The sequence below is a fragment of the Papio anubis genome, chromosome 13 (genome assembly GCF_008728515.1).
Source record: "Papio anubis isolate 15944 chromosome 13, Panubis1.0, whole genome shotgun sequence".
Taxonomy (NCBI): domain Eukaryota; kingdom Metazoa; phylum Chordata; class Mammalia; order Primates; family Cercopithecidae; genus Papio; species Papio anubis.
This window is the reverse complement of record NC_044988.1, coordinates 59,232,052-59,258,133: the sequence shown is the minus strand read 5'-3', so window position 1 is coordinate 59,258,133 and position 26,082 is coordinate 59,232,052. Positions and strand designations below refer to the sequence as shown.

The window sequence follows — 26,082 nt, the reverse complement described above, 5'->3', positions numbered from 1 at the left end:
GGCAGGAGGTGAAAGTCACTTCTTACATGGTAGCAGCAAGAAAAAAAGGAAAAAAAGGAAGAGAAAGCAAAAGCAAGAACCCCCTGACCTGATGGGTTCATCAGACCTCTTGAGACTTATTCCCACAACACGTGGGAATTCTGGGAGATACAATTCAAGTTGAGATTTGGGTGGAAATACAGCCAAACCATATCACCAAATATATATCTATTTAATAATCCAGAAAATACAACCTCATGTACTTACTCAAGAAAAGTGAAAATATTATCGACAGAAAGACATATATATCTGATTTCTTCATAGGATGTTTATTCATGACAGCCTCAAATCAGAAACAACTCCATATCCATCAATAGGGAAATATATTAAAAACAAAACCAACAATCAAATACCCCAAACCTGTGGTATATTCATAAAATAAAGTATTACAAAGTAAAATGATCAATAAAAACAAAAAGATGAGTGTCACAAACATGTTTTGCGAATGTAGTCTTCCATAAAAGAGTGTATAATTTATAGCTTAATTATAGAGCAAGTAAAATTAGAGTTTAGATTATGGGCATGAATGTACACTGCAATATATTTTCAACTTTTGTCTGTCTTTGAATACATTTTAATACAATATTGAAAAATAGACCAAACTACTCAAATAGATATTTTATAAAATGGCATAATATAGAGACCGAATAACATATGAAAATGTACACAGTATTATTAGTTATCAGGAGAATGCAAATTAAAACCACAATGCAATACTATTACATACCTACCAGACAGTTATGTTTTAGAAGACTGAAAATACACAGTGTTGGAGAAAACGTTTGGCAACAGTAGCTTTTACACATTTCTGGTTTGAATGTAAATGATAAAACCACTTTAAAAATGTGATGTCAATTTCTTATATGTTTTAACATATACCTACCTATACCCCTGCATTCCTTCTCTTAAGTATATATCTAAGATGAACAATGCCTATGTGCATAAAATATCTTATACAATTTTTTAAAAAATTTTACTTTAAGTTCTGGGATACATGTATAGAATGTGCATGTTCGTTACACAAGAATACATGTGCCATGGTGGTTTGCTGCACCTAGCAACCCATCATCCAGATTTTAAGCCCCACATGCACTAGGTATTTATCCTAATCCTCTCCCTCCCTTTGACCCCCACCCCACAACAGGCCTCGGTGTGTGATGTTCCCCTCCCTGCGTCCATGTGTTCTCATTGTTCAATTCCTACTTAACATTTTTATTCTATTGGAGAAAAACAAATCTAAATGGTTTTCAATGGCAGAATAAATAAACTGTGGTGTAGCTTGAAAAGTATACAAATTAATTCAGATTGGCACTAATATGAAAAGGATTCGCTATGTGAGGAGGGCATTAACTAGGGAAGGCTATGAGAAAACTACCCATGGGAGAGCAAATGTTCATCTCGGTTTGGTTAGTGATCATCTTAGGGTATTAATATGAAAAAAACACAAATAAAATAATTTTAATTAAATACGAATGCTTAAATATTTTTGAATACATAATATCATATCCTGAGTTGAAATCTCTGTGCCATGCATTCTTCATTTGCTCCATCACTCATTCTCTTAATATATACTAATTAAAGATTTACTATGTGCCAACAAGTAAGCTTAAGGATGGGAGTTCAAAGTAAATAAGATATTAACTCTGCCTTCAAGAGCCTCTCAATTCTGTAAAGAAAACGAGCACAGGAATCCATAATGTTACTAATTCTTTCAATATTAACAGTATTTAATTGTATACGGTGCATCTTATATTGAATTTGTAATTATTTTGGGAACATAACAAGGAGTAAGGAGCATATCTAAATGATTTCTTCCTGTCTTATTTTAATATACTTAATTGCCACTACCTACACTAGCGCCCTCCTTATGGTCCAGATACAAGAAATACATGTAGCCAATCAATCTGGTGCTTATTAGTTCTGTTTTTTTTTTTTTCAATCCTAACCAGTAGACACAAAATTAACCCTATTCCTTTCTAATACTAGCTTCTAGGAAAAGATGGGTTGATAATAAACTGATAATAAACTGCCTTTTCTGAAACTCAATAATAAATAATTTATTGGAAATACCAAGACTAATTATAGGAAAAACAATAAATTCTGAACCAAAGTCAGAATGGAAAAGCTGAAGAGAGACTTGCAGAGAAAGTACCCAAATTTTGACATAATTTTTCCACCATGAAAACATCTTCCATTCTCACTTCTGAAGGAAGAAGTTTCTTCCTTACCATTGTATTTCCTCTTTTCAGTCTGCAACATAAGACCCAGCTTGAAATTGTATTTTCCCCTGTCTTCCACTAAAAGCACCCAGAATAGTAAATTCCCTTTTTCAGTGGGCTTCTCCCATATATTTTTCTTTCAATGAAGTTGTTTTCAATTCAGATGGAACCATCCTCCTCTCTGTGAATTTAGTTATAATGAGGGCTAACTAGGTGCAAGAAGGGATGCTTCATGGGTTGTTTCCAGGGGATCCAAGGTTAATGTGTAATATTTTCAATTCTTTTTTCAAACAGTAGCTTTCATATTATATCTTCTGAAATAAAATGAGTGTGTCATTTATGCAAGCTGTAAGCACCTTCTTAATTGTAGCATCGATTCAGAGATGACTAAGTAACTGAGCTAAGAGGTCTGGCAGAGTAAGGGTTAGGCTTTATTTTGAAATTTCTTTCTTAAGAGTCTAAAGAATTAAATTGCATGGTTATAAATTTATAGCTCAAATAAGAAATCAAGTCATGCAAAGCAAATACTGTTCTTGTAAAAAGTCACATAAATAGAGAAAAGCTGAATCAAGTGGAAAGCTTGGCAGATATGTAAATATGCTCACCAAAGCTATTTTCTTACCAAAGCCAGATTGATGTCCCTATACTTAAAAAACAAACTATATTACCACCTGGAAATATCCACCTTTATAAATATGTATACCTAAAGAAAGAATGATCTAGGCAAATGCACATTATGTAATGTATGCTGAATTTTACCTAGTGGTAAAAGTTGAAAAATGTAAAGCCAAATAACAGTGGATTTGGAAGAGTTTTTAGACACAACACTGAGGAGGTCCACTGCTTGGTGGACCAGGAACACCAGGTTCTACACAAACCCTTACTTATTTTCCTACCAGAAACATTTACACATGTACTACTGTCTAGGAAACAATCCACTTCAAGGAATCTATGACTGAAGGGGCTTGCATACAGAACTCAAGAAATAGCCGTTTCTTAATCTGTCAAGTTGTTTCAGAAGATGTGTTTACTGCTTTATACTGGGATTGGGATGGGTGATCTTAATCTCCACAGTACGTAGCCAGATGATGTCTTTACAGGAGCCCATATTCTCAGATATTTTATGCTTTTTCTTAATGACAAAATTCTCTCCTGAAATTTTCATCCCCCACCCACATGTGCAGCCTGATCGCTTGGCTGAGGGAAGGGATGTGTTACTTTGATAGGTGTGAATGCATCTATGGGAACATTTCCTTGAGATATTTGTTTGTTAGTGTTGTTGTTGTTGTTTCATTTGTTGCCTGCCTCTCTAGGACTAAAAAAACTTTCCTGATGATCTTGCAATGTATTTTCCTTAATACAAAAGAAAAATCAGGTAATATTTCACTGGGGTGGGGTTGATTATAGACATTTGGGAGCTTTTGCTCAAATTAAGTATTTTCTCACCCTGGGTGAAGCTTTTGTCACTTGGCAGCATTGAATAAGAAGATAGGTCATGTGATGGAAGAATTCCAGGAAGAACTCCAGGAATTTACTGTTTAGCCAGTCTTCTCTAGCCAAAGTGCTTTCTCTTACTCTAGCAATCTGAGAGAATGGATGGGAGTGCCATTTGGCCTTTTTCAACTAAACGTCCAACATAACATAACTCCTGTAAATATAAAAAGCAGGCCGGGCGCGGTGGCTCAAGCCTGTAATCCCAGCACTTTGGGAGGCCGAGACGGGCGGATCACGAGGTCAGGAGATCGAGACCATCCTGGCCGACACGGTGAAACCCCGTCTCTACTAAAAAATACAGAAAACTAGCCGGGCGAGGTGGCGGGCGCCTGTAGTCCCAGCTACTCGGGAGGCTGAGGCAGGAGAATGGCGTGAACCCGGGAGGCGGAGCTTGCAGTGAGCTGAGATCCGGCCACTGCACTCCAGCCTGGGCGGCAGAGCGAGACTCCGTCTCAAAAAAAAAAAAAAAAAAAAAAAATATATATATATATATATATATATATATATATATATATATATATATAAAAAGCAAAGTTTGGGCCCTTGTCAATAAACTCATGGTAGAACAAATTAACACTAAAGCAAAAGCTTTCACTGAGTTATCAAATTTATTTTATCTATTCTCTTGTCTCTGGAGACTTTCTTTTCTCTCTTCATTCAACTCTCTGCCAAAACATTTCACTTTTGAAGACAACATAGATTTATGTTTCAGAACAGAAGCAGTGTTATATTGCAGGCTGTCTTCTGTCTTGATAGAGCAAGGTTTTTCTTATGTCAGTAAAACAGAACATCAATTAGTTATTTTTTGTAGGTAGTTTTGTGAAAATTATATAAACTCTTTCACTTACTTTTATTGTAAAGACTATCTATATTTCTTTAGCATCCCCTACATGACTTTCTATTCTTTCACTATTTTAATATTTTCTCTCCATAGTTTTAGATGTTTTGCCTTGAGAGTAGAAGTTTTCTGATGAGCTATGGTTTCGTCCATATTTGCTTTCTCTTGTATTTGACAAATACATAATATGAAGTTCTTTATATAGTTTTAAAATCAAGCATGTATAGGAATCACACTGACTTACTAGGATGTATTCAATTTGATTTTTATCATGTGACTCTTTCAAATAGAGAGATTTTTTCCATGGAAGCTAGCCAGATGTTTCATTGATTTCAATATATTGAACCTTGGTATAGTTATAATGATATATTTTGTGATAGTTTCAAATTTATGGTGAATAATTATAATACACTAAGTAGCACAGCACCAGGTTTAGAGATTTTGTTAGTATTCTTTTTTAATGGAAATTTCCCCACCAGGAAAAAATATGAAATAATAGTTAATTTCTGATGCAGCCCCACTAAATACTCAAATCTATAACTTAAATCACTGATTTCATTAAAGCACTCACACATGGCCCAATTTAAATGTCAACTTAACATGAATTGATGTGTATACTTTTTTTATTCTGGATGATCATAAAATGTATTATTTATAAATTTATCAATTCTAGCATTATACACCACAATTTATCCTAACAACAATTATATTAGTCATCAATCCCGTTAATCCCCAGTCTGTCCAAAAGTGAATTTCCTCTTGCACTATTTTCCTTTCTCCAGCCTGTAGTCAGTAGCCCATCATTATAAGAACTGTTTTCCAAAACCTCTTAGCTCCCTTGCTCCTCTTCTTCTCATTTTCATAAAGTCACAGGCTTGCCATCTATTTTCTCAGTTTCTTTATCCACATAGCTGAGTATTGATGCTGAAAATCCCACAACTCCATAAATTAATGTTTGGGGTCAGACCCACAAATGTTTATGACTTCAAAGGCCAAGCAAAACTGTCTGCTTATTCTGCTAGTAGGAATTTTCCCAACTTCAAAAAAAGATTGTTTTGCATCTTTTTTTCACATCTACCTGTCACATCTACCTTTATTTTCAGTCAGTCTTAACCTCAAACATGGAAGTCACCAGGTTTGAACTCCTAGATCTTTCTAACAACAATTCCTAGCTAGTCTGCCTAATACTCAAGTCCTTTCATCACTTGAGCACCTCCTAACTCATGTCTTCCTTTCTACTCTGTGCACTTGAAGGTTGGCAATTTGCCTTGAATGCAAAGGCAAATAAAAGTAATTCAGGGGCTGCTAGTGTTAAAATTGTAGTATAAGTTCTGCAAAAGAAGAGACAATGGAATGTTTGTTGAAGGAATGATTGATTCCCATTGAGACAGGCAGGCTGACTGGTTTACTGTTTTGATGTGATTTAGAGAAAAAGAACAAAAGCTCCTTACTCAAACTGTAGCTAACCTAACTTCCAGCCAATCACCAACAAAAGACCCAAGAAGCTATTAATCTCAAATGCCTGCTTTAGGGGGCTAAGAAGTTACCCAGTACCCCTCATGAACACTTAGACTTAATCTTCAACTCATAATTATCCCTCCCTCATTTTAGTGCTGTGAACCAAAAAGGATCTGAGACAAGTCTCAATTAATTTACAAAGCTTATTTTAACAAGATTCAGGATGTGCCCATGATACAACCTCAGGAAGCCCTGATGACATGTGCCCAAGGCGGTCGATGTATAGCTTGCTTTTATACATTTTAAGGAGACATAATATAACAATCAATACATGTAAGATTTACATTGGTTTGATCCGGAACAGCAAGACAACTCAAAGCAGCAGTCATAGGTAGATTTAAAGGTTTTCTGGTTAGCAATTTGTTGGAAGAGTTATTATCAATAGAAAGAGATGTCTAGGTTCTAATAAGGGGTTGTGGAGGTCAAGGGATTATCATGCAGCTGAAGCCTCCAAGTAGCAGGCTGCAGAGAGAATATGTAAATGTTTCTTTTTTTTTTTTTTTTTGAGATGGAGTCTCGCTCTGTTGCCCAGGCTGGAGTGCAGTGGCTGGATCTCAGCTCACTGCAAGCTCCACCTCCCGGGTTCATGCCATTCTCCTGCCTCAGCCTCCCGAATAGCTGGGACTACAGGTGCCCACCACCTCGCCTGGCTAGTTTTTTGTATTTTTTAGTAGAGACGGGGTTTCACCATTTTAGCCAGGATGGTCTCGATCTCCTGACCTCATGATCCGCTCGTCTCGGCCTCCCAAAGTGCTGGGATTACAGGCTTGAGCCACTGTGCCCGGCCGTAAATGTTTCTTATCAGACTTAAGGTCAGTGTTGATGTTAACACTGGTCAGCTTTTCTTGAATTCCAAAAAGGAGGAGGGTATAGTGAGACATAGGTGACCACCCTACTACTATCATGGCCTGAACTAATTTTTTCCAGTTAACTTTGGAATGCCCTTGGCTGAGAGGAAGGGTCCATTCAGATGGTTGGAGAGCCTTAACATTTTATTTTTGGTTTACAATGCTAAAAGTCATGCCCAGGGGTGGAGATTTAAAATGCTAATGTTATATGCAATGTGTGAGAAAGCATGTGAAGTGACTACACAAGTGCTAGGGAAAACCCTCCTATATATATCTTGATGAAACCCTTCCCTATAGGGAGGCCATATACAACTAACCTACATACTACCCTTGGGAAATAACCTACCTTTTTTCTTTCATGGTGCTGACTTCCTCATGCAAAAGCTGAGATAAATCTTTCTCTGGTCTCTGTGCTGCTGTGTCTGATGATCTCTCTTGGTTTCTCTCCTTGCAGCTGATAAGGACCCAGGGCAATGATAAGACTATGGTTGAAGAAGGTAGGCAAATTGAGCATTTGTAAGACTGTTGAATATGTATAATGTATTGGGGGAAACCCCACCCCTGATATTTATCGTGGGTTCTTTTCTATTTCCCTAAGCGTCTCGACTGGTTTGAGAAATAAAGAGGAAGAGTACAAGAGAGAAAAATTTTAAATCTTGGTGTCTGGGGGAGACATCACATGTCGGCAGGTTCCATGATGCTCCCCAAGCCATAAAACCAGCAAGTTTTCATTAACGATTTTCAAAAAGGGAGGGAGTGTATGAATAGGGTGTGAGTCACAGAGATCACATGCTTCACAAGGTAATAAAATATCACAAAGCAAGTGCAGGCAGGGCGAGATCACAGGACCACAGGAAGGGGTGAAATTAAAATTGCTAATGAAGTTTCGGGCGTGCATTGTATCAGGAGACAAGGTTTGAGAGCAGACAACCTGTCTGACCAAAATTTATTAGGTGAGAATTTCCTCGTCCTAATAATCCCGGGAGCGCTACAGGAAACCGGGGCTTATTTCATCCCTTCGGCTTTGACCGTAAAAGGTGGCTGCCTCAAGGGGGCCGTCTATAGACCTACCCTCAGGACACATTCTCTTTCTCAGGGATGTTCCTTACTGAGAAAAATAATTCAGCGATACTTCTCCTATTTGCTTTTGAAAGAAGAGAAATATGGCTCTGTTCCACATGGCTCACTGGCAGTCAGAGTCCAAGGTCATCTCCTTTGTTCCCTAAAGATTGCTGTTATCCTGTTCTTTTTTCAAAGTGCCCAGATTTCATATTGTTCAAACACATATGCTCTATGAACAATTTGTGCAGTTAACGCAATCATCACAGGGTCCTGAGGCAACATACATCCTCCTCAGTTTACGAAGATGATGGGATTAAGAGATTAAAGTAAAGACAGGCATAGGAAATCACAATGGTATTGATTGGGGAAGTGATAAATGTCCATGAAATCTTCACAATTTGTGTTCAGAGATTGCAGTAAAGGCATGCATAAGAAATTATAAAAGTATTAATTTGGGGAACTAATAAATATCCATGAAATCTTCACAATTTATGTTCTTCTGCCATGGCTTCAGTCAGTCCATCCATTCGGGGTCCCTGACTTCCCACAACAATAATGGTGCTGTTTTAATATGAATTATTAATCAGATAATCTGTTTACCCTAACAGATTACATATTAACTTGTATTCATTTTAACAAAAACAAGAAGGACTTTAATTAAAGGTACAGTTGGAAATTTTTGACATTGTTTATGCCTGAAGGGGACCTATAAAAACAATACAGTAATAAAAACAGGAAAAGAAGAACTATCATTTTTTATTATTTTTGTATTTATGCCAATCACTTCAGTTAATGTTTTAGATACAGTATATTATTAAATATTTATTCCATTCTGAGAGAGGCACTCGTTACCACCATTTTGTAGACCAACAATTCTCAACCTTTTTGGCACCAGGGACCTGTTTCATGGAAGACAATTTTTCCAAGGACCAGACTGGTGGTAAGGGGATGGTTTCAGGATGATTCAAGAACATTGCATTTATTGTACACTTTATTACTATTATTATTACATTATAATATATAATAAAATAACTATACAACGCACCATAATGTAGAATCAGTGGGATCTCTGAGCTTGTTTTCCTGCAACTAGACACTCCCATCTCGTGATGATGGGAGACAGTGACAGATCATCAGCATTTGAATCTCATAAGGAGCCTGCAACCTAGATTCTTTGCTTGTGCAATTCACAATAGGGTTCATTCTCCTTTGAGAAGCTAATACCTCTGCTGATCTGACAGGAGGTGGAGCTCAGGTGGTAATGTGAGTGATGGGGAGTGGCTGTAAATATAGATGAAGCTTTGTGGCTCACCTGTGACCCACTTCCTGCTGTGAAACCCAGTTACTAAGAGGCTATGGACTGGTACGGGTCCATGGCCTGGGGTTTGAAGACCCCTGTGGTAGAGGAAGAAATTGATGTTAAGGGGTCATACATAACTTACATAGGATCATTTTGCTGATAAGAATATATCCAGAGCACTTGAATCCAGGGTCCAAATTATTAACAATAACCTCTTCCTTTTCTAATAATAATATTCGAAAATGTCACTGAAGTCACATTGAGAAAGAAGCTTACATTCTTGTGTAACTTCGAAAAGACCTATGTTCAGGTTAAGTAGTTAGTAATGACCATTATCTAACAATTAATCTTTTATATTCTAGCAATTACTATGTTCTTTCTTAATACACCCAGTGAAAGTTAGTCTCCCATATACTATTCTATTCTAAATAATTAACTGTCCTAAGAAAAAGAGCCCTAAATATAAATATCCACATTCAGTTTTATCACATTAGGTAGGTTTCATTTTAATCTGTTTCATTTATCTGTTAAGTACCTAGGGATCTTTGTCTCAGTCAATACTCTGATCTTTTTAAATTGAATTATCCTCCTTCAGGGACATAGCCTGATAGAAATGATTTAAGTAGCTAAAACAATTTGAGTTTCTTTCCTTTTTTTCAGTTTGAATTCTATTAAAATAAGTGCATTTTATTCTTAAATTTAAATACTAATACCTGCAAACTTTGTTGTATTCGTCTAAGAACTAAAATTAGAAAAATAAACTTTAGATATTTAAGTACCTACTTAAAAAATAAAACCTAACATTTGCTCCTTGAAGGATGCTGGTAACTTTTAAATCTTTTAAAAAATTGTTTAACTACGATTGTTTTAAAATTTATAAAACCATGCTTTCTTGTTTTGGTTTGTTTTTGAGATAGGGTCTCACTGTCTCATCCAGGCTAAAGTGCAGTGGCATGATCATAGCATACTGTAATCTTGAACTCCTGGGCTCCTGCCTGAGTCTCTCAAGAGACTCAGACTCCTGCCTGAGTCTCTCAAGTAATTAGGCCTATAGCTGTGCACCACATGCCCAACTATTTTGTATTATTTTTTTTAGAGATGGGGTCTCTCTGTGTTGCCCAGGCTGGTCTGGAATGCCTGGCCTCAAGAAATCCTCCGTCCTTGGCCTCCCAAAACCCTAGGATTACAGGCATAAGCGACTGCACCTGGCATAAAACCATGTTTCTGAAGATATTATGAACAAATATGAAAAATTAAGTCTTATTTTAGGCTTACCAAATTCTGTTCCATATTTGGAGTTGTCTCGAAATGAATTCCCTTTAGAAGTAAGAAATCCCTTTTGACATAAATAATTCTCACCCTGGTTTAGTTAGTTTAGACTGTGATAGATAGATTTTGACTCTGTTGAATTATAGATATATTAGCCAACAATTCCTGTCACAGGTAGTTAATAAATGGAGAAGTTCCTATTAATAATACTTCTTCACCTGGTGGCCTTTAGGCTATTCCACATTGTAACAGAAGACAATTTAATTAATTGTCAAATGACAAATGACAAAAATCTCTACCTAGTAACCGATGCAGATTTTTCTCTTTAGTCATCATTTTAAAAATTATTTCAACTTTGAAACACCTTAAATCAGTAATATTGAAACCATGTCTTTGATGGGCTGGGATGTAAAGGTTGATAATTTGCCCCGGTGTGGCTTACTGGCAGTTTTGCTCCCATATGTCTTGTTTCTATTGTTTTACACCAGCAGTCGAGGAAAAAATTGTCTGTGAATTTGAAACGAAAGCACAGACACAGGAAGTGTATACATGTACAAATAAAATTTAGGAAATAAATTTTATGTTAAAGGTTTACATTAAATATGCAAAAGGTTAAATTAGCTGTGATCAATTGCCCAAAAGTATTTCCCTAAGATATGACTATATAGTTCTATCCATCTATCTACCGATCAATTGTATATCTACCTACCTATTTATCTATTGTAATTAGAACTTGAAAAGCTATGCTCATTTGCTAAGTGATCTTCAAGAAAGGGATTCTTTGATGAGCAATTGAACTCAATATATTGACTCACATGTCCCAAACTTTTCTTGTTCCAAAGAAAAATAGTAACTGTAACTCAGTATCCATGAAAACTTTAATATTATTTTTACTTACATCCTAAATGATATACCTTAGGTTAAAACAAAAACAAACAAACAAAAAAACCCAGAAAACCCTACCACATTATACTGGAATAAATTTGTAAGACTAACAGATTGTGGCTTAATGTATAGCAAAAGTTTTAAATCTTTACCAAAGGATATAAATGACTCTAAGCTCACACATCTAATACAAATATATAATAATCGTGAATATTTTTAAAGATCTGATATTATATACTTTTTTGCTAAATTGACTGCTGTCTCTCACTTGAATTTCAGTTGGTTGAGAGATTCAATTTAAAATATTCCTGGTGGGGAGGGACGAGAGGGCCTGACGTACAGATTATAAGTGCCATGGCTATGGCTAGTGTTAAATTGCTTGCTGGTGTTTTAAGAAAGCCAGATGCCTGGATTGGACTCTGGGGTGTTCTCCGAGGGACACCTGCATCATACAAACTCTGTACTTCCTGGAATCGATACTTGTATTTTTCTAGTACCAAGTTACGTGCACCAAATTATAAAACACGTTTTTATAATATTTTCTCACTGAGACTCCCAGGACTTTTACTATCTCCAGAATATATTTTTCCTTTTTCCATAAGACTCAAAAGTAATATAAGCTCTACAAAATCTACTAAAAAGTCTCTGCATAAAGTAGATGAAGAGGACTCTGATGAAGAAAGCGATCATGAGGAGATGAGTGAGCAGGAAGAGGAGCTTGAGGATGACCCCAATGTAGTCAAAGACTATAAAGACTTGGAAAAAGCAGTGCAGTCTTTTTGGTATGATGTTGCTTGAAGACGGGGCTAGATATTGGGAGAAACAAAGTGGAAGATGCATTCTACAAAGGTGAACTCAGGCTGAATGAGGAAAAATTATGGAAGAAAAGCAGAACGGTGAAAGTGGGAGATACATTGGATCTTCTCATTGGAGAGGATAAAGAAGCAGGAACAGAGACAGTTATGAGGATTCTCTTGAAAAAAGTGTTTGAAGAGAAGACTGAAAATGAAAAATACAGAGTGGTGTTATGGCGGTGGAAAAGTTTAAAGTTGCCTAAGAAGAGAACATCTAAATAAATGGATTGCTTTTTAGCAATAAAGCTGCTTTCTAGTGGTGTGTGTATATAGATACACACACACACTATTCCTGGAACAAGAAACTTCATTTTTTACCTTCCTGTATATGTTCAATGAGGTCCCTAAGCAAAAAGAAAAAAAAAAAAAAGTGGATTTTAGCTTTTCAGAGGCCAAAACTACTGCTGTTCATTTTGTTTTTTACCTCTTCTGCGTTATCTAGCAAAAAGGCAACACAAATAGTAACCCTGGCCCCATTCTGTTAGAGAGGTGTCAATATATCAGTTCATTTAGTGGTTCATTGGGTTATTCTAAATCCTTAATAATTACATTTATAAACTGACATCTTGTAAGGAAAGCAAAATAAATAATCAAGCAAAGCTGAATCTAATCTAGAAATGTGTTTTCATGTTTATTATAGTGTAATTTTTATGGAAAAGTCTGTATACATCTCCCCATACCCAATACCTTCCTGTATCACTATGTTCTAACGTAGGTAACTATTGAATTTCTCCCTTTCTCCTCATTCCCATTTTTGTTACCTTAGTTTATGAAATCACACATTTCCATAAGCTAAAGTATTTCGTCTTTACTTCTTTCTCTAAATTTAGAATCTGCCCTTTATTCCACCTGTTTTTCATTTTTCGTTTTATTTTCAGAACAATCTTTTTGAAACAAAACTCTTCGTTTCTCTTTTTGAGGTGGGGAAAGTAATTAAAACAGAGCAGAACAAAAAAGGAACCAAAGTCCATGCCCTGGCCCAATACTCTTTATGATTGGGCTCTTGCTAACTTTTTCTTAACTCCTGCAATCCCCATATAAAATCTGCACATAGGTAGTATGCAATTATTTGAGATTTCCCAAATATGCACTCACACATTGTTACGCTTTTCCAAATAACATCCTTTTTCAAAAAGGCCCTCCCTCTTCTTATATTTAACAACTGCTCTTTCAGTCACTGCTTGCCTCACAGCTCTTGAGGAAACCTCATCTGGTGATGACCTGCCTCATGGGAAACCTTCCCTGAATTCTACCAGCCCTTGAGCATACCCCTATTGTTACACAGCTCATGTTGTAATTGGCTTGTTCAACACTGTGTTTCTAAAAATGTATGTGGGACCTGGCGGGCCACAGATATTTAAAACTATTTGTAGTATACAAGATTTTTTTTTTTTTAAACTGTATGTTTACATGTCTATGTGAATTCATTGAGAATTAATGCCAAGTCTAATTTATCATTATCAATGATAAATGTGAAGATAAATATGTATTTTATTTTCTCATTAAGTGATATATAATAATATGAATGAAAAGTAAAAATGTTCAATTTCTCCAATCCAGCTTTGCTTGCTTTCCTTATCTCTCACTCGGATATCACCAGAGTTAAGCTCTGTTGACAGTTGGGAAATCTTTCTGATGCCTTCTCTGCTGGCTCAAATAAATACTTATATGCATGTAGAAACAATGAGACATACGTCTTATTTGCAAATAAATTGTATTATATGTGTGCATATATAGAGATGTGTATATATGCATGTACATGTGCATATGCATTTGAAGCTGGACTTTTCATTACTCTTACTGTTTTATTTAATAATACTGGGCATATCTATCCATGCTGCTCTGTGTAGATCTACCTCTAACTTTTAGTGGCTACTTAGTATTCTATTACTTGGATATGTCATATGGCACTTTTCCAGAGTGGCATTGTGGGTCAAATAGATTTTTTGAGTTCTTTTTCTTTATAAACAAGATTGTACTGCACAATCCCACTCTGAATGTCAACTTACTCTCTCTCCACCACTCCACATTCCTCATCTAAATGTCTAAATTTAGGAGAGAGAGAGAGAGATTAATAGATATATACTTTTTGTTGCTGTTTGTTAGCTTTTGTTTTTATAATGGACTTTATTTTTAGAGCAGATTTAAGGTCATAGCAAAACTGAGCAGAAGGTACAGAGATTTCCCACATACCCCTTACTCTCACACATGCATAGCCTCTCCAGTTCTGTCAACATCCCCCACCAGAGTGGTACATTTGTCACAATTGATGAACCTATATTGAAGCATTATTATCACTGAATGTCCATTGTTTACATTAGAGTACCTTCTTGGTCACGTACACTCTATGGGTTTGGATATATGTATAACAACATATATCCACTAATATAGTATTATACTGAGAAATTACACTGCCCTAAGAATCATCTGTGCTCCTCCTATTCATCTCCCCTTCCCCTCAACTCCTGGAAACCATTGATCTTTTTACTTCTCCATAGTTTTACGTTTGCCAGGATGTCACACAGTTATAATTATATAGTATATATCTTTTTTTCAGACTGGCTTCTTTCACTTAGTAATAATGTGTTTAATTTTCCTTTATACCTTTTCATTGCTTGCTGGATCATTTCTTTTTAGCACTGAATGATATTCCATCGTCTGGATGCACCATAGTTTATTTAGGCATTCATCTATTGAAAGGGATCTCAGTTGCTTGTAAATATTGGCAATTGTGAGAAAAAAAAAAGCTTCAGTAAATTTCTATATGCAGGTCATTGTCTGGATATAAGTCTTCAGCTCTTTTTGGTAAATACCGAGAAGTATGATTGCTGATTCGTATGGTCAGAGTACACTTGGTTCTGTAAGAAATAAATCTCCACAAATTTTACCAAAGTGGTTGTACAATTTTGCATTTTCACCAGCAATGAAAGAAAGTTTCTTTTGTTCCATATCTTCACCAATATGTAGTACTATGAATGTTTTAGATTGTGACCATTCTAATAGGTAGGTAGTGATGTCTCTTTTTAATTTGCATTTTCCTGATTTTCATGATGTGCTTGCTTGCCATCTCTATATTTTCTTCAATGAGGCGTCTGTTAAGGTCTTGTGTCGATTTATTAATCAGTTTGTTTGTGTTCTTATTGTTGAATTTTAAGTATGTACAAGTTTTAAATTTTAATGGACACTGTCAACTTTTCTGTCAGTAAGTTTGTATGACTTTCTGTGTTACCCAAACTTCTTGAGTTTAAATTGAATTGATATTTTCCATTTATCCACTTTGTAGAAAACATACGCTCTATCAATTCTTTCAGTGTTTATGTTTTTTGTTATTGCCTTCTCACTTGTTTATAGGTAATTTGTATCTTCTTTTAGAATTATTCAGTCTTGTCCTTTACCTATGTTCTTATGTCGTTTGTCTTTTTCTTATTCACTTGGGTTTTAAAATATATTCTAGCTATTTAATCTTTGTCAATGATATATTATAAAATCTTTTTTAATCTGTCAATTGTATTCTATATATTTTTTTTATTTTGCCCCACATGTGGACCTTAAATTTTTATGAATTCTCATCTGTACATCTTTTATTTTTTTCACAGCCTCTAGGATAAATAATGAACTTATAAAAGCTATCTTTATCCAATAAGCTTAATAATTTTTTCTAATTTCATTACAATTTATTTTATTTGTCACTGCATATCAGTATTATTAAATGCCAAGCGTTATATAAAAGTAGAAAATTGGAAGAAAAAATGCTATATACTTTACTTCCTAGAAATAAAAAAAACAAAATCAGCAATAAAATATTATATTAACTGCTATCTAAAGTCAGATGCAGGTGTAGTGATCACAATACAATATGAGTATATACTACAGCACCTACAACTGAATGATGTAGTATGAGAAAGACATTTTGAAAAGTATGACGCCAGAAGCTAAACCGGAAACCTCATCCAAGTGTTGGAGAGAGGGGCTACAAACTTTATTACAAGACTTTCTCAAGTTAATGAAAGCCCTAAAAAAATACATGATATTAGCAATAGCATGTTGAGAATCTGAAACACATTATTCTAACTTCTGAATGTTAAATAATAATCCTTGGGGAGGAAAGCAATGCAATATATTTCATAAGTCAATAAAATAATTTTGAAAGACATTAATAATGCTATCAATAAATGTAGGGGAGAAAATTATTACAGTGGTATATAACGCACTTAACAAAAATATTATTTTGTTTTTTGTCTTTTGTGATGTTGGAGTTATTAGTCAAACACTTTTAGATTTGTATTTTTTTCTTATTCTAAATTGATATTTAATTTTATACCCAATTCTGTATTCATAATTTTACACTCCTTTTCGTAAAAAAGTGCATCAAATTGAGTAAGCTTCAGGCCAGGCCTTATCTAGGTCTTCATATCTCTCATGATGAGTCAAAATTTCTTGTTTTCAGATTGACTTTTCAATATGAAGGTACAGTTTTTCTCTCAATTCAGTACAATTTCTCTTTATTAAATCTCACCAAGATTTTTTGATTTTAGTTTTGTTTATTGGGTGTTCTACTTTGTGAATTATTTTTATGGTCTTTGCCCTTTAAGTATTTTTTTTTTCAATAATTCCCTTCAAATATTTACCTGTATCATATAAGTTTATTATGACATCTCTAACCTTATCTGTGTCAAATATTGAATTTTTAGAAATATCTAATGGGTTCCTCCCCACTATTAGCTACTCAGTAACTCCAGAATACATTAAAATCTAAAAACTAATAAACATTTTTGATCTCTTGACTCAGCTGAGAATTATTTCTGTTGCTTTGGTATCTTCTTCAAATTGTAAACAATCTCTTACTTGAGGTATATCAGTACAAACTATCAGAATTTCATAGTTTCACTTTTTTCTTTGTCTTGAGAATGGCTTTTAGTCTGGAGAAAGGGTTTAGAAACTTGTCCGGCCAAAATATCCAGTACATTTCTTTCTTCATGTAGTTACCCATGCTCCAATTGTTTAAAATACATTGCTGTTATTAGTAAGAAATATAACATATTTATGAAATGATTCCATCAAAATTATTTGCATGTTTTCGTACATTTATTCTTATTTTTCATGTGTCAGTGTTTATATAAGATTTATTTTCGATGTGTGGATATGTATATAGGAAAATTCAGAGATTAAGCTGTATAAGATCGGATAATTGGCCAATTTGTGAGCATTTACAGTGTTTTTAATAATTTTTATCTTTCAATTAGAAACACACATCAGGCATATCATGCACTGTGTCATCATTTTTTCAATAGTTATACATGTACTTTATTCTCCTTATCTTATTGAGTAGTTTGTAAGACATTTGTTTAAAATACTGTCTGTAAAACTCGGAGGCAATAAGGTGGGGCTCTGTGTTCATGTTCTTGTTGAGTTCTTAGTAGTCTGATTCTTATGCAATTCACCTACTATATTTCTACAAGCAATGTAATTTGGGAAAAAAATCAGGTACTGAAATGTTTATTTTTATAAATGAGGTAAACTTAAAAATGATCCAAAGAGTAAGTTCACAGCAAGCATTCATTTCTTTTCCTTCCATGTAATTTGCATGCAAGTCAGTCATTTTCATATATGTTTATAAATCCTTTTCTTGATTTGTTCTCCTTCTTACAATAATTTTAATATACAATTATTTTTACTCTGGTTAATGGAATTTTTTAAGTGCCCTGAATTCCATTTCAGAATGATGAAGGGAATTAAATATTTATGTTACATAGATGTTAATATTCAATATTCATCTAATGCATGCAAAATAAGCAATTAAGAATATGCAACTGTATCCCATTGTGAACATATCGTTGATATGCCTTCCAAACTTAAATTCCAAATTCTTTCTGCTATTCAGCTAGAAGTTTTGCTAATATTTTCTTAATGGAAAATTGTATTTTCTGAACTGATTAATAACAAAAAATTTTCCATTTTTTGAAATAGCCTATTTCTTGTTAATTTTTTAATCATTCAATTAGCTACCCCCCCAGCCTATACCAAGAATTATATAGTAATTATTTTTTAACAGTTAAGAAGTCACAGTAGGTTTGGGTTATAACTAACATACTGTGGCTTACAAGATAATATGGAATAGTGGCTAACCCATGAGTATAGTGAGAATGCTTTTTAAAAGTTATAATGGAATAATCCCTTAGCTAATAATTATTACTGTAGTTTAGATATTTGGCTATGACAAAGTAATACTAGTTGAACCTCATTTGACAATATATGATGGAAACTTAGTACATAGTGTTGTACATATTTTCACTTGGTTAAACAACCTTTAGAGGATATGCTTAGTGATTTCATATTTCAACTCTAAATTGTTAGTTTTCAACAGTAGGTTCAATGCATTATTGGTAGATTTTGCGACCTAGGTTTTTTTGTATGCTCATTTTGGTAGGATGTTTTCAACACTCCTATTTTGTTCACTTATCCTCTGTAATTTTAGAAAAATAAATTGCCTTAGTAAGTTTTGTTAGATAATTTCAGTCACTCCATTATTTCAAAGACTTAATGGTTCACAAAACATTTTTGTTTCTGCATTTCAGATATCCACTTTGTTTGAAATAAAGCCACAGAGAAACCAAGATATTATTATTATTTTAGTGAGAAGAATTTGAGGCTATAAACTAGATTTATTAATGCATTCAGTTATTCAACACATGTTTATCAATAGCCTATCACTTTGACACACACATTGGATAGAGCAGTGGACAAATGGATGATGACACATATCCTTGCTATAACAAGGATCATATTTTACAGAGTAAATACAAACACCGTGTGTTGTGAAGACAGAATATTTGCAAAGGGACATTTATTATTAAATCTGCCATTTAGGGAAGAGCTCACTGAAAAAGTTATGGAATAAAAATCTGAGCAACATGAGGAAATGAGTGATAGAAATCTATGGTAGAAATTTCAGCCAAAAATAAGAGTCAGTTTGAAGAGAATAATGTTGCAACATGTTGGGGTAATGTGATGAAAGTCACTACAACTGTACCTGAGAAAGTAAGGCGATGAATAGTAAATGCATTCAAAGAGGTGAGAGGGGACCAGATTGTGTAGGTCTTACAAAATGAAAAGTAGCATAATATGCCCCATGGTTTTAAAGGATACTATTGTTACTTGGGTGAAAAGGGACATATAAAGATTAGAATAGCATTAGGGGGATGAGTTAGATGATCAATGAAATAATCCAGACAAGAATGACGATGATTGGATCAGAGCTGTGGCAATAGAGAAATTAAGAGTTTGTTGTATTCTGTATATATTTTCAAGTTACAATAGATAGAATTTGCTGAGAGACTGGACATGGGATTCATGAGGAAGACAGGGATTCAAGATGACTCCGAGAATATTATGATAAGAGTAATTGAGGTCTGTAAGACTTCAGAAGGCTTTGTTTGAGGTAAATGGTTAGAAACTTGTTTGTTTATGTTAATTTTAAGAGCATCAGGAGGCATCTAAATGGATATATTGGGTAAGCAATGGATATGAACCTAGAGCTCATACATAGAGATCTGAGATGGAGGTATATATTGGGTATTCATCAATTGATAGATGCATTATGTTCTGTGAGACTGAATAAGATCACAAATGGCCTGAATGTCAGTAGGAAAGAAAAGAAATCCAAAGACCATATCCTGGTGCACTCTAAATTCAAGAGATTGTTTCGATGAGGAAATGAAGTACGAAGATCCAAAAATATAGCAAGAAAATTAAGCAAGGTTGCTGTTTAAGAAGTAAAGTGTATAGAGTCTGAAAGTGTTTCAAAGATGAGTGAGAAATAATGTCAAATGTTGCTGACAGATTAGTAAGTTAAGGACAGAAAAATAATGAATTCTTTAGTAATCAAAATGAAGATTACTGGTGCACTTGATTAAAGCATTTTAACATTTGTTTATACCTTATTTCTAAGTGGCAAATTTCCCAAAGCAAATCACATGTTTAAGTCCAGATCCAAAGGGTAAGGAAACTCCACCTTCCAATGAGAAAAAAAAATTCAACTTTATATGGCAAAAAGTAGGTATGCAGGAAAAATTATTTTTGCCATTCTTGCAAACAATTTAACATGACCTGAAATCCTATAGACGTTAAAAAGTTCACAAAATGACATTGTAGACATAATGCTCAGTATCAGTCATTAGAGAAATGAATATTAAAACCACATGAGATGCCGGTGCATGCCCTCTCAGGTGGGTTAGTACTAAAAAGAAAATGGCAAGTGTTGACAAAGATGTGGAGCATCTGTAACTCTCGGATATTGCTAGGGGAATGTGAAATGGTACAGACACTTGTGCAAGTAGTTGGTCAATTTCTTGTATAATTAAAGATGTGATTACTGTATAATCCAGAAATTAAATTTACAGGTTTTTAGCCAAGAATAAGGAAAACACATTTATGTAAAACTTCTATGAGAATGTTCATAGGAGCTTTATTTATAATGATCCAAACTGTAAACAACCCAAATATTCATCACAAATTGTGAGCATATCCAAATTATGAATGATTAAGCAAATTATGGTATCTCCATTCAGTGGAATGGTACTTACTGATGAAAATCACTTAGTGTATGATACATAATAGAGCACGAGTATCAAATGTATTCTGAAAGTGAAAGAAACCAGACACACAAGATTACATATTTCATGATTTCATTTATTTGAAATTCTCAAAAAGACAAAACCATAACAAAATAAAGAAGATTGGTTGTTTCCTGTAGCCAGTAGGTAGGGCTAGCGAATTGACTGAAAAAAGGTACGTTACCAAACTCTTTATGTTGCTATTTATGTTACCAAACGATTTATTCCTCATTTAAAATGACCTTGGTCAAAAATGCATTGCATTGTGGATTTATAATGGGTGAAATTTATTATACAGAAACTGATAATATAACCTATCAAAATAAAATAAAAGATAATAAAGGATGCTATGAACAAGCTTATGTAATAACAATTTGGATAAAGCAAAGTTCATGAAAAAAACACAACTTATCAAAACCAATTCAAAAAATAACAGAAAATGTGGTCATCGGCAAAACCTAAGTCCTGTCCTCTCGCTCACGTCCCCGAACAGCATGAGCTTCACCACTTGCTCCACCTTCTCCACCAACTACCGATCCCTGGGCTCTGTCCAGGTGCCCAGCTATGGCACCCGGACAGCTAGCAGCGCAGCCAGCGTCAATGCAGGCAAGGGCTCTGGTTCCCGGATCTCTGTGTCCCGCTCCACCAGCTTCCCAGGTGGCATGGAGTCCGGGGGCCCGGCCTTGGCGATGGCCAGGGGTCTAGCAGGAATGGGGAGGCATCCAGAACAAGAAGGAGACCATGCAAAGCTTGACCGACGGCCTGGCTTACTACTTGGACAGAGTGAGGAGCCTGGAGACCGAGAACAGGAAGCTGGAGAGCAAAATCGGGGAACACCTGGAAAAGAAGGGACCTCAGGGCAGAGACTGGAGCCATTACTTCAAGACTGTTAAGGACCTGAGGGCTCCGATCTTCGCAAATACCACAGACAATGTCCGCATTGTAAAGCAGATCGACAATACCCCACCTGCTGCTGATGGCTTTAGAGTCAAGTATGAGACAGAGCTGGTCATGCGCCAGTCTGTGGAGAACGACATCCGTGGGCTCCGCAAGGTCATTGATGACACCAATTTCACTCCGCTGCAGCTGGAGACAGAGATTGAGGCTCTCAATGAGGAGCTGTTGTTTATGAAGAAGAACCGTGAAGAGGAAATAAAAGGCCTGCAAGCCCAGATTGCACCTCTAGGTTAACTGTGGAGGTAGATGCCCCCAAATCTCAGGACCTCGCCAAGATCATGGCAGACATCTGGGTCCAATATGACGAGCTGGCTCGCAAGAACCGAGAAGAGCTGGACAAGTACTGGTCTAGGCAGATTGAGGAGAGCACCACAGTGGTCACCACGCAGACCCCTGAGGTTGGATCTGTTGAGGTGACGTTCACGGAGCTGAGACCTACAGTCCAGTCCTTGGAGATCGACCTGGACTTGATGAGAAATCTGAAGGCCAGCTTGGAGAACAGCCTGAGGGAGGTGGAGGTCCACTACGCCCTACACATGGAACAGTTCAACGGGATCCTGCTGCACCTGGAGTCAGAGTTGGCACAGACCCGGGCAGAGGAGTAGCACCAGGCCTAGGAGTACCAGGTTATGCTGAACATCAAGGTCAACCTGGAGGCTGAGATCGCCACCTACCGCCGCCTGCTGGAAAATGGCGAAGACTTCAATCTTGGTGATACCCTGGACAGCAGAAACTCCATGCAAACCATACAAAACACCACCCTCCTGATAGTGAATGCCAAAGTGGCATCTGATCAACAACACCAAAGTTCTGAGACATTAAGCCGGAGAAGCAGGGTACTCTTTGGGGAGCAGGAGACCAATGAAAAGTTCAGAGGTCATTGGATGTCAAAAAGGAAAAAAAAAAAAAAAAAAAAAGGAAAGAAATAATAGAAAAATCTTAAAAAATCCTGTAAGAAAATTGAATTCTAAATAACGCTTTCCAAAAACAACAAATTCCAATCTCAGATGGTTTGCAAGTAAATAAGTAAATTTGTACAAATAAGTACGGTAGAAATATCACTAAAATCGCATAAACTCAGAAAGAACTAACAAAGAGGAACACTTGCCAATTCATTTTAGGAGGCCAGAATAATTTTCATATGAAAATTTGACGCCCCCCCCCAAGAAAAAAAAACTAGATAAAAAAAGAAAAATTGCGGAACAATGTTTAAACAATTGCATAATTAAACCAACGAGTCCCGAACAAGTTATTAGCCATTCAAATCCAATGATATATAAAAACTATACTGCATCATGTATAAATACAACATGTGACAATATCATATAAATGAAAAATGCAATATGCGTGAACATCAACTCGTGATTCAATGCAATATGCAACTTAATAACAAGTAATTTTTTCAATAGGTGCAGAAACGTTTTTGATAACATTCAACAAATGGGCATGATAAAAATTAAGTCTCAGCAAAATAAGCATGGACATGAACATTTTTAATGTGAAAAACCACATCAACAACAAAAAACTGTGCAACTAAAACGTAAGTTATTAGAAAAATATTTAATACTTTTCCTCTAAAATTGTGTAAAAGCCATATGTGTCCAGTAACAATATTTTTGCTTGTCACAGACCAGAGTCCTAACTAATGCAAGAAGGCAATATAAAGAAATAGACTATTAATGTAAGAAATGCATAAGGCTGACATTTATAAACAGCTAGCATAATTGTTTCATAGAAATCTAAATGATATATTATTAACAAACTAATTTAGAAAATTTAACCTGTACATAATGAATATACAGTAGTCCACCACTTATTCATGGGGGATGCTTTCCAAGACCCCCAGTGAATGCCTGAAACTTCGTATAGTACTAAAACCTATATATACAATGCTTTTTCCTATACAAATATACCTATGATAAAGTTTAATGTATAAGTTAGGAAGAGTACTAAATTAACAACAATAACAATAGAACTCATAATAATACAGAACAATTATAACAATATGCCAACATCACTGCTCTTGCACTTTGGGGTCATTATTAAGTAAGATACAGGTTTCTGGAACATAAGCACTGTGATAGAGCAACAGTTAACAGATAACCAAGAAGGCTACTTAAGTGACCACGGGGTGGTGAGTGGCTTCTACAGCATGAATCTGCTGAACACAGGGGGGATTCACATCCCAGGCAGGAGGGAGCTGGATGACTTGAGAATTCATCACTCTGCTCCGAACAATGTGTAATTTTAAACTTTTGAGTTGTTTGTCTGCAATCTTTCATTTAATATTTTCAGACAATGGTTGCCTGTGGGTTACTGAAACCTACAACCATGAAAAACATAACCATGGATAAGGGGAGACTACTATAGAAATAACTCATTGTTGTATTTTTTGAGACTTTTATACTGACAAATTTAATTCCAGGCTGGATTAGAAATTGTTGGTATTTTGGGCATGTAAACCATCAATTGATGTCCCATATGTTTATAGACTGGAAAAAATAAGTCAGAAGTTCTTCTACCCTATAGGAGTGCAGGTTAACCATCATCCTCTTGGGACAGTCACAGGAAGGGTAATGAGAAACAATACATTTCAGATGGAAAAACAAAGAGTCCCAACAATATTTGTATGGGGTTACTTCTCTCAGAAATGAATTTGAGCATAATAAAGAAATGTTCTCTTCCTTCAAAACAAGGGCTATCTGCTTTGGAATTGTTATGAACCAATGACATCTGTCTGCCTCCCTTTCTTTCCCTTTCTGAATGCAGATGCTTACTGTAGTTATCCTTTGTCCTGTTGATGTGCATTGGCTGTGTGTAGGAAAATAATTTCTCTTTTCAGTCCATATTTCTCCATATTTAGATAAACCACATTTGTAACTTCTGTGTAGATGGTCATGAACTCTGACTTTGAGCCTGATGAGCAGATGGCAAAAGAATGTGATGGTGCCTTCTTTGGGGGGAGGTAAGGAAAATATATATTTTGCATATGAAAAGGAGGAAAAGGAATATTTCTCTCCAGGAGTGTGGAAAGTGTTCTACTGCATTCTTTATAATTTTTGACTCCATTTTTTCAGTAATAGAATTATATAATACACTCATTACAATGTGAGATCTTTGCCTCTTTAACTTTGGACTTGGTCACATAACTTGCTTTGTTTATGGAATATGAGCTAAAGTGACACATTCAAGAAGAAACTTGAAGTTACATTTTGTGACTGAGCTCAGCCCTGCTTTCTTCCTTTTTGCTTTGGTAATTGGCATGTTCACAATAGGGCTGCCCTCTTTCCAGAGATAAAATTCTCTGGGAGCTATGCCAAGCACTACCTACAAAAGCTGCAAGGGCAGCAGTTATAGTTGAACTGCAGATGGTGACATGTGAATTGAGCAAGAAATGACCATAATTGTAACTAGCTAAGCTTTGGGGGTTACTTATTACAAAGCAATGCTGACAAGTACATAAATCTGCCTCACAAAATGAACCATTAAATATTATCTATTCTAAACTGAGTCAGACACTCTGAGAAACAGTTGAATATTGACAGAGAAAATAAAGCCTCTGGATATCCAGCTTCTTATAATTTACACATATTCATTGAGTTTTAATTTTAACTAAAGAAACATTCTGGGATATACAAATACAAATGTGATCCATTTTGTGTCTTCAAATAATGTAAAATTTTAATGTGGTGAAAATTCAGAACTATAACTGCTGCAAGATGTGATTTTGTAGTTAAAACAATGGAAGCACAATTTTGGTGTAAGAATACTAGGAAGTGAGGAGAAGACTACCTCCAAACTAACTATCAGGTGACTGACTATCAGGTGGTGATCTCATGAAATAAAGAGGGTTTAGGAAGTGCATGAGAAAAGGTAAGAAATGCTAAATGTGATGTATTTCCTTCTACTCTGTCGACTTAATTCCTTCCTTTGCTTTCTAACATTAAGCTTTACTTCCCTAATTTTTTGTTGTTTGTTTTTGCCTTAGTCAGGAAATTTGTTAGTAAGAAAAAGGAGACTGCTAACAGATGGAAAGAAATACTAAAAGCCGAATTGGGACTTAAACCCAAGTCTTCTATTGCCATTGAAAAATCATATTACACATGTCTTGAAATTTCACAGCAACTAAAACATAGAAAGTAAGCTCCAAACTATTCATTTTACCTAAGCACATTTTTTTTTTCAGT

The 26,082-nt window shown here is 35.4% G+C and overlaps 2 pseudogenes across 1 annotated transcript; both read left to right on the top strand.

Moving 5' to 3' along the window:
- The first annotated feature begins 10,436 nt into the window (after positions 1 to 10,436).
- Positions 10,437 to 12,883, top strand: LOC101000919 (annotated as a pseudogene). Its single transcript, XR_001895522.3, has one exon. The product of XR_001895522.3 is annotated as a mitochondrial transcription rescue factor 1 pseudogene (transcript).
- A 6,607-nt stretch (positions 12,884 to 19,490) lies between these two features.
- On the top strand, positions 19,491 to 22,717 carry LOC101000232 (annotated as a pseudogene).
- The last annotated feature ends 3,365 nt before the right edge of the window (positions 22,718 to 26,082 follow it).